The 9,027-nt window shown below is 44.5% G+C and overlaps 1 pseudogene; it reads right to left on the bottom strand.

Annotated features, from left to right (window-relative positions):
- Positions 1-566, bottom strand: part of LOC101585728 — a 2,256-nt pseudogene extending 1,690 nt beyond the window's left edge.
- Between the last annotated feature and the right edge of the window lie 8,461 nt (positions 567-9,027).

Here is a 9,027-nt window from a genome sequence, read left to right as displayed (position 1 = left end):
GGGACGGGGATTCCGTGTTGCTTCGCATAGTCCATGAGGTCGTTGCGGCCCCGGAAGCGGTTGTAGAGTTCGGGCATCCGCCAGGGAGCGATGACCTTAATCTTGGGGGCCAATGAGTAGCACGTGAGCTCGAACCGCACCTGGTCGTTCCCCTTGCCTGTTGTACCATGAGACACATACTGGGTGCCTTCCCGCTGGGCAATCTCAACTTGCTTGCGGGCAATACAGGGCCTGGCGAGGGATGTTCCCAGGAGGTAGCGGTCCTCGTATAGCGCGCTGGACTGAATGGCAGGCCAGATGAACTCCTCCACAAACTCTCTGCTCACATCCTCCATGAACACCTTTTTGGCCCCAAGCTTCAGCGCCTTCTTCCTGGCTTCCTCGAAGTCTTCCTTCTGACCGATGTTGGCCAAGTAGGCAATGACGTCATATCCCTGCTCCTTCAGCCACACGAGGATGCATGAGGTGTCCAGGCCGCCGCTGTAGGCCAGATCCACAGAGCCCTTGCCGGACATCACGTCTGGGGTTGGAGGTGCGGCTTCCAAGCGTCTCGGTCTGTTGTCTTCTCCCCGGGGAAGGAAGCACTCCGGGTGGCAGGCTGCGGAGCAGGCTAAAGGACTTTTCTTAAGAAACTTAACCTTCATTTTTCTGATCAAACAGGAGAAAAATGATTTTTACTTGTCTGTCCTTACATAATGAAATTATATGGTATCCTAGCAAGTTGAGCTTACTGGAAGTTACTACAAGTAACTAAGAGGAAGTTACCTTGGAGAAATGCTAGGATCCCATTTGTTGTTCACTTTGTAAGGATGGATTAGAAGAGTAAAACAAGGAACAGGGACTCTAGTTGGAAAACTGTTAATCATTAGAAAAATCATAAGGGCAACAGGAATGGAAGAAGGGGCAAATTAACAATGTAGTCCCAGCTAGTTGAGAAACTGAGGCACCTGGGTGGGGTCTGTTACCATGGAGGGGTCTGTCTCATCTACCTGGTGAGAAGCTCCTCAGCCGCTGGCCTGTCCTCCAGCCGTCCTCAGGGTCCCACGCTCTGCCTGCCCTGTGGTCCACTCCCAGGGCGGCCTGGAGACCCTGGCAGCGTCTTAAAACCGTCTCCATGGGGATAGTGAGCATTTCCTTGCATTTGTATTATTTGCTTCTTTGGTGGCTTCAGACAGGGTCTCTCTGTATAGCCCAGGTGGCATCAAAGTAGTGGAGTTTGTCCTGCCTCAGCCTCCCGAGTGCCAGGATGACAGCCGTTCACCCCTGTGTCCAGCTCAGCCTCTGTTTTTTCTTTCTTTTCCTTTCTTTCCTTTTCTTTCTTTCTTTCTTTCTTTCTTTCTTTCTTTCTTTCTTTCTTTCTTTCTTTTTTGAGACAGGGCCTCCCTAGGCTGCTCAGTCTGGTCTTGAGCTCACTTTGTAGCCCAAGCTGGTCTTGAACTCAAAAAGATAAAAAATAGAAACAACAACAACAAAAATCCACCTGCCTTGGGTCCAGTTGGGAGAGACAGATGGATAGGCAGAAGGCAGAAAGGTCATTGCCACATGCACGCAGGTGCCCACTGTGGGGACGGCAGCAAGAATGTTAGAGTTCAGGCCACCTGAGTCTCAGGGGTCAGAGACTCGGTCAGTGAACCCTCAGGGACACAGCTCCACCCATGGTCTTACTTCCTGCCCCTGGGACTCCTCTGCTCCTGCCGTGGCCCCGGCCACCGTGTCCCCTCCCGGCCTCAGGGACCCACGTGGCCAGCATACAGATGTGGGGCAAAGAAAAACAAAAAGAAACTGAGGCAGAATTATCAATTAAGCCCAGGAGTTCCAGGTCATTCCAGGCAGCATGGGCCATTCTGGAAGAAAAGAAAGAAAGAAAGAAAGAAAGAAAGAAAGAAAGAAAGAAAGAAAGAGGAAGGGAAGGGAGGGAAGGGAAGGGCAGGGCAGGGAAGGGAAGGGAAGGGAAGGGAAGGAAGGAAGGAAGGAAGGAAGGAAGGAAGGAAGGAAGACAATTTTAGTATCTTAGTTGCTAGAGGCTACTGTGTTGAACCATGCATATTAGGCAATTTCCATCATTACAGAAAGTTCCTTTGGACAGCACTGGACCGGGTTATAGATCAGGACTTACGAAATGATAGCCCACAGCCCAAATCTAGACTGCAACTTGTTTCTGAATAGCCATAGAGCCAAAAATGGTTTTTATATTTTCTAACGATTGAAAAAGGAAATGTTTTGTGACAATTGTAGGAATTCTGTGCAGTTCAGATTTCAGCGTCTGTAAAGTCCTTCAAAGCACAGCCATGCTCATTCCTTTATGTATTTGTGGCTGCTACAAGGGCCAAGTTGTGTAGTTGTGATAGACACTATAACACTATAGACATTATGACAGTCCACAAAGTTAACGTATATGCAATCTGGTCCTTTACAGAAAGTTTGCTGACACCTATTCTAGACCACTGTTCACACTTTCCTGGTGCCTTTCAGAGTAGTTGGTACAGCATACCTAGCAAAGTTTGCTGTCAGGGTTCGATGTACTGAGACAGTAAGTCCCCCAGACTCAGATTTGGAAACTAGGCTCACTACTTTACCAAAAGTGCTGCCTGGAGCAAATGATCTAGCTGCTTTGGGGTTTATTTTATAATGTAAAAAAGAGGACAATAATACTTTGAAAGATACAAAGTATAGTGCCTGCTTAGGCAGAGCGCATCAGCCAGGGTTCAATCTCCAGCGTGCTGTGCCAGCCCCACCCTCAGGGCACACTGAGAGGGCGATTGAGACTGGGAGTGGTGGCATGTGCCTGTAATCCGAGCTCTTGGGAGGCTGCAAACAGGAGAATCACTATAGTCAGATCTACATAGTAAGACCTGTAGACCCTATACCCTGTAGGCCCTGTACTGAATATACATTTTTTTAAAAAAGAAAGATACAAAGTATAAAAAAGACCAAGTGTAAATTCTAAAAAAGGTCCCTTCTTATTGTTCATTTATTGTTTTTTTTTCCTGTATTTTTTTAGAGAAGGGTCTACAGGGTGTTCACGGTCTCACTACTAGATTGGAGTCATAGTGATCCGCCTGTTTACAGCCTCCCAAGTGCAGGGATTATAAGTGTGCGCCACTACGCCCAGTCTCAATTGCTGTCTCAGCGCATCCCGGGGGTGGGGCCAGCACATCAGGCCCAGGGTTCAAACCCCTGGCGCCTGCCTCTGGTTGCAGGTGCTTTAATCTGCTGAGCTATTTGGCTGGCCCCATTTATTGTTGTATTTTATTTTGATTTTTGTTTTTTTCATAGTAGAGATCCAACATAGAGGCACTCACCACTGAGCTCCATTTCAAATCCTTTTTATTCTTTACTTTGAAACAGGGTCTCACTAAGTTGCTCAAAACAAACTTGAAATCTTCCTGCTTCAGCCTTCTAAGTAGCTGAGATTATAGGTGTTCATCACCACACTTGCTTTTATTTTCTAACTTTTATCAGGGTCTTCCTGCATATAGTTTGTTCAGCCAGTGTTGTTAAATATGCCTCATGCACTAAAGACATTTTGTGCAGGGAATAATTACTTAGATAATTGTATAAATGAGGCAAAATATTTCAGTATGTCTTAAAAATTAAAATGATACAATATATAAACATGCTTTCTCTGTTCCTTAAAATATACTAAAACTATTACTTTAATAAATTGACTGGTGTTTGTGATAGTTTGTGTGTAGATAGGCCCAATCTATGATCCTTCTACATGTCCCCTCAAGCCTCACATGGTCATAAGTGGGGCTTTCTCCAAGGGTGGCTGGATGTAAAGTGTATAATACTGGGATTGATTCATGGTCTAATGCTAGGATCAAGGGCACTAGGATTAAGGGTATGAGTGCTACCCACCCTAAGTAGCCTGAATAAGGGATGGAAAGAACTGTGGCTGTCCTATATTTTGCTGCCTTCTGCCCACCATGAACTGTTTCTCCCCTGCAATGCCTGTCTGCCTCACCACCCTGCCTTGAAGCAAACCAATTATGGACTGCAACTTCTATAAACTCTCCGCTAAATAAACTTTTCCTCTTAACTTTCAGCATCAGATATTCTGTCTCAGCAAAGATAAAAGTAGGACAGTATTGAAACTGGAAATGTAACCTGTAATGCTGCCACCTCCTCTTGTGACAATCAGTGTACTAATCATATGCTTATCAGTCTTATCTTCTTCGAGTATCTGTGGGTGGCAGTGTACACAGCGGGCTATTTTTCCCCCAGGTGCTGAATAGTGGCAACACAGCATGCTGGAACTGGAAGGGCTTTTAGAAGTCATATGACCTACGCTGAGAAAGAAGCTGTGGCTGCCGCAGAATTTGCACTTTGGGGGCTGCCGGGATGGCTCAGTGGTCTAAAGCACCTACTTGGAACAAGCTTGTCAAAGCACAGGGACCATGGTTCGATCCCCCAGCACCACATGCCAGCCAGTCCTGCCCCCTGGTGCGCTGAGCTGGCCACACACAAGAAAGAAAGAAAGAAAGAAAGAAAGAAAGAAAGAAAGAAAGAAAGAAAGAAAGAAAGAAAGAAAGAAAGAAAGAAAGAGAGAGAAAGAATTTGCACTTTGACCTCCTATCCACCCTGTCCAGAATTTTCTGCCATGTGCCCTAAGCCCTGGTGCAAGTGTTTAGGTACAGGAAAGGCTTAAAGAGTCTGTGTGCGCTCATTGCCATTCCACTTTCGTGCTTAGTGTTTGCTTATTACGGCAGCTCAGAGGAATTGTTCCGAGTAGGCTTTGAAAGTAGACACACAGATTTGAATCCTGACTTGGCCCTTCTCCAGCTCTGTGACCTCTCTGGTCCTCTCAGCTCCACATTTAAACATAACCTTGTCCCTGTTTGTGCCACCATGAGCACATGCGAAATCATAAAAATGAAGAGCAGATGTGTCACTTCTCACCATCCCCACTGTTATCAGCCTAGGCCAAGCTCCCGTTATCCCTCTCCTGAACCACAGCAATAGGCTCGTGGAGGTCAATTCTTGCTCTTCCACTGTCTGTCTTCCATACAGCAGCCTAAAACAGAAATGTAAACTAGATTGTGCCACTGTTACGGTTTATGTCTAGATGTCCCCCCAAAGCCTCATGCAGTCATAGGGCAGGCTTCTACAGTTTGTGACTAATTCATGATCTAATGCTGGGATTATGGGTGTGAGTGCTACACCCGGCCTAGGGTAGGTAATCTGCATACAATATAAGGGAAGGAAGGAGGCTTGCTTGCTGCTGCCTCCTTTTGGCTCTTGCTGCTTTTGCTGTCTGCTACTGCCATGAAAGACTGCCCTCTGCCTGTGCCACCCTGCCTTTGAAAGAGCGCCAAATCCTAACCAGCAGACCACCAGAGAGCATCACCACCATGCCTTGGAGCTAGCTGATTATGGACTGAAACCTCCACAAACTGTGAGCCAAATAAATCTTTCCTTCCCTAATTTTGAGCATCAGGTATTTTGTTCCAGCAATGAGAAAAGGTAACCTAGACAGCCACTGTCCTGTGAGGTCCTTCATAAGTTCCCCATCATACCTGACACAGATGCTGAGTTTTCACACAAGTCAATGAGGCCCTGTGTGATTTTCCTCACTCCATGTACTTGGACCCCTGGCTGCCTGACTTTTCTTCCCCAGCCAAGAATATTTTTCATACAGATCTCACCTCCTCCCTTCATCAAGGCTCTGTTCAATCATCTCACAACCTGAGCAAACGAATATGGCCTTCTCCGAATTCCTCTCCCTATTGCTCAAACTTTTCTTCAGAGCACATCGATGCAAGCCATTATGTTATGTTATTTCTTTTTTTAATTACTCTTCCCATTGGCCTTTTGGTTGCATACACCATATTTTGTACAGTGCTACATTCTTGGTTCTTAAACATCAAGTGGCTAATGAATATACATTGAATGAGATGTTATTTAACATCTGCAAAGCCCAAATTACATTAGCTTTTCAGAATAGGCTGATCATAGAAACAGCAGATGAGTAGATGCCAGGGGTGGCAGAAAAGATGGAATGGGGAATGACAGCAGAATGGGCACATAGGCCAGCCATAGTGTCATGTGCCTATAATCCCAGCACTCGGCAAGCAGAGGTAGGAAGGATCATTGTAAGTTCAGGACCAGCCTGGGTTACAAAGAGAGGTCACAGCTGGGAAGCAGAGGGCAGGAAGGAGCCAGGGAGCTAGAGAAACCCTTCCACACCTCCATATCTGCAGTGATTACCTCTTCTACCCTGCCCTACCTAACAGCAAGATAGCCCTATTGCTCCCGTGATCCGATCACAGGAGGCTCTGGGGGCCGTTTTAATAAATGTCCTGTCTTAATAGACTATTTCTCAGAGGCAAGAAATAATTGACCCCTTTAAAACAGGTGTGAAGATTATACAGTTACCTCAATATTTGGAGAATGGGGGAGAATATGTTTATATGAATGTTCGTCTAGTTCTATGTAAGGATAATGGGCAGACTTACCATTTGGAATTAAGAACCTGATTTTAGCTGGATGTGGTAGCACATGCCTATAATCCCAGTACCAATACTTGGGAGGCTGAAGCAGGAGGATCACTGCAAGTTTGAGGATAGCAGCCAGCAATATGTAGTGAGACCTTGTCTCAGAAAGGAGAGAGAGAGAGAGAGAGAGAGAGAGAGAGAGAGAGAGAGAGAGACTTGAGTTTGATCACTAGTCCTGCTCATTTTCTGGTTGAGAGATTTTTGGGCAAGGTATTTCACCTCTGGGAACACCAGGTTTATTATCATCATTAAAACAGAGATAACACTAATCTCTGCCAGGTGAGTTTATTGGGAGAAATAAATTGAGGGAGTTTGTTAGTATATAACTGTGGTGTACGAGGTAAATGACACGTTTGCTCTTTCTTCAATACACTGTGGAAAGACATGTTTTTCAGAATAAGAATTCAAAAACTTTGTTATTTTTATTGTTATAATTATAGCAATCTTCAAGTGCAAGATAGGGAAATAAAATTTAACTCAAGAAAATAATAATACAGTGTGTGTTTATAGTGAAATTTTCAATAAAGGGCACATCAGTGAACCTTGAAGGGTTTTGAAATGCTTACTTATTTACATAATATTTTTTAAAATTGTCATCATCTATCCAATAAAAGAAAAATAAATACTTGGCAACTTCCTTCCACAAATGACCTGAGGATACAGTCAGTGGCAAAGCTAGTACCAAGACTTCCAATTTAGCCATTTGGTACCCAGACTAGAGTGAACTGCTGATCAGAGTAAGCATTTGATATATATGATATATATTTTGGGGGGGGCGGATTTTGCTTTGTAGTTCAGGCTGGCCTTGGACTCACTATGTAACTCGTGTTGGCTTGAACTCACAGCAGTCATCCTGCCTCAGCCTCCCAGCTGCTGGGATTACAAGTGTACACTACCACACCTAGCTCAGAGTAAGCATTTCCTGTTGGAATCATATAAGGTCTGTCTATCAATTTTATCAACATATTTTCTGGAGCAAGCAATTAAAAAAAATAAAGATCCCATCATCAAATGATACTTAGCAATCCATTATCAGCAAAAGGGTCACATCAGTAGCTTCCAAGTATTAGCATTGGCCTCCATTTAATGAAGTGAAGAATCTGCCTCCTCTCCTAAGGTCACGGATGACCATGCTAGTCCATTCAGAGCCACTTTTCCTTTGGCTTTCATCTTGACTTCCCTGTCCTCCCAAAAATATCATCCAATTCCTGCAACTGAGAGGACTAAATCTAAAGGACCTACCACCTTCCCACTTTGCTCTATTTCCAGGTGCCTTTATACATCAAATCATTGAATTTTCTCATGATTCAGACACAAATTAGGTCTTGGTATAGTCTTACAATGTGATGCCCTCTATTGGGAGTCACTGGAGCTGGAAATTGATCCTATGTGGGAGGGCAGGACAAGGCCTCAGAGCCTGAAGCTCCCTCAGTCTTGAGAAAAACACCCCATCAGGACAATTTCAGCTATTAGCCTCTAGGCAACGTTGAGTCTCCGAATATTAACTTTGCGAAGACGTAAAGGCCCCTACTGTTGTTCTTTGGGTCCTTTGCCATTCAGGCAAACAGACCACCCTCCGACCTGGCTCTTGTCTTCTTGTCCTCATTCCTGTCACTGTTTCTCTCCAGGTACAGAGAGAGACCAACCAGTCCCTACACCCCTCTGCCATTATAATTCAGAAAGAAAGAACTCCCCAGATACTCAGTGACTACTAGCACCATGCTTTTGAACTGTCCAGCCCCCAGAACCAAGATCCAAATAAATTTCTATTTTGTAACACTACATTTTCTCAGCTGTTTTATTACAGCTACAGAAAATGGACTTAGATGGTGAGTCTATGGTTTTTTGTTTTGTTTTGTTTTGTTTTTTTTCCCATGGTACTGGGGATTGAACTCAGGGCTTTGCGCTTGCCAGGCAGGCACTTATTCTACTGAGCTATCTCCCCAGCCCCGTGAGTCTATGTTTGACATCTTGAGGGACTATCAGATTGTGTTTAAGGCAGCAGTACCATTTCACATTTCCACAAGTATTGTACTTATATTCCAATTTTTTGCACACTAAATAGCATGTTATTTTTCTATCTCCCCTGCCTCCACAGAGACAAAGCTTTATAACTATAAATTGACAAATGTATAATTGACAAATGTCCATCTTTTTTTATTACAGCCCAATCATGTAGATGCAAAACAATATCCATTGTGATCTTTATTTGGATTTCTCTAATAACTAATGAATATTTCTTGTTTTCAGTGCCAATTTGTATGTCTTCTTTAGAGAAATACCTATTCAAATTCTTTGCTCATAAAGAGCAATTAAGAGCTTGTGAAATAGCTCAGCGGACTAAGCCCCTGCTTAAGCAAGTGCAGGGACCAGAGTTTGATCCTCAACACCTTGTGCCACACTGGCCCTGCCCTGGGGCATGCTGAACATGGTGGTACATGCCTGTAATACCAGCACTAGGGAGGCTGAAAACAGGAGGATCACTACGAGTCTGAGCTGTGTAGTGAGACCCTGTACCAAATATATTAAA

This window comes from Octodon degus, unplaced genomic scaffold (genome assembly GCF_000260255.1).
Source record: "Octodon degus isolate 3935 unplaced genomic scaffold, OctDeg1.0 scaffold00055, whole genome shotgun sequence".
Classification (NCBI taxonomy): domain Eukaryota; kingdom Metazoa; phylum Chordata; class Mammalia; order Rodentia; family Octodontidae; genus Octodon; species Octodon degus.
The sequence above is the reverse complement of the archived record's forward strand: the minus strand, read 5'-3'. Positions and strand labels throughout refer to the sequence as shown.